At 36.4% G+C, this 461-nt stretch overlaps 1 long non-coding RNA gene across 1 annotated transcript; it reads right to left on the bottom strand.

Moving 5' to 3' along the window:
* Positions 1-70: 70 nt before the first annotated feature.
* On the bottom strand, positions 71-461 carry LOC111787282. Its single transcript, XR_002813937.1, has 3 exons — positions 395-461; positions 275-319; positions 71-189 (listed from the first exon to the last, which is right to left on the bottom strand). It is a non-coding gene; the product is annotated as an uncharacterized LOC111787282 (long non-coding RNA).

The following is a 461-nucleotide window of genomic DNA, read 5'->3' as shown; positions in this document are numbered from 1 at the left end:
GACAGTTACATTGCATTGATAAACGCAAAATAGCAATAATAAAATGAATGGAAGGGTTGTATATACTGTATGATTCTTTCCCCTTAAAGTTGCACCTTGATATGAACGAATATCAGGTCTCAATTCTTGAGCATTCCTGAAAGCACTAACAGCTGCTTCCGGCTGCTTCATAGCTAATAAAAGGTTTCCCTGAGAGTAGAAACTAGAAAATTGAGATTGTTGCTATTCTGGTAAGCATTCTATTTGGGTTCTTTGCATACGTATATTTCGTTACCTTCATGATGAAACCCGCTATATGCCTTTCATCAGTTCGGATGCTCTGATTATTAGCAGTACAAATGTTAGTAAATATTAGAAAATAAACAAGTCTCAGAGCTCTATTTAGATAACAAACCTTTTCAGCATAAGTCAAAGCTCCCCTCTCATCTTTCGTTTCCCACAATACAGACAGAGCCACAAAA

Source organism: Cucurbita pepo, unplaced genomic scaffold (genome assembly GCF_002806865.2).
Source record: "Cucurbita pepo subsp. pepo cultivar mu-cu-16 unplaced genomic scaffold, ASM280686v2 Cp4.1_scaffold008798, whole genome shotgun sequence".
Lineage (NCBI taxonomy): Eukaryota > Viridiplantae > Streptophyta > Magnoliopsida > Cucurbitales > Cucurbitaceae > Cucurbita > Cucurbita pepo.
Note: the sequence above shows the minus strand (reverse complement) of the source record. Positions and strands in the feature narration are given on the sequence as shown.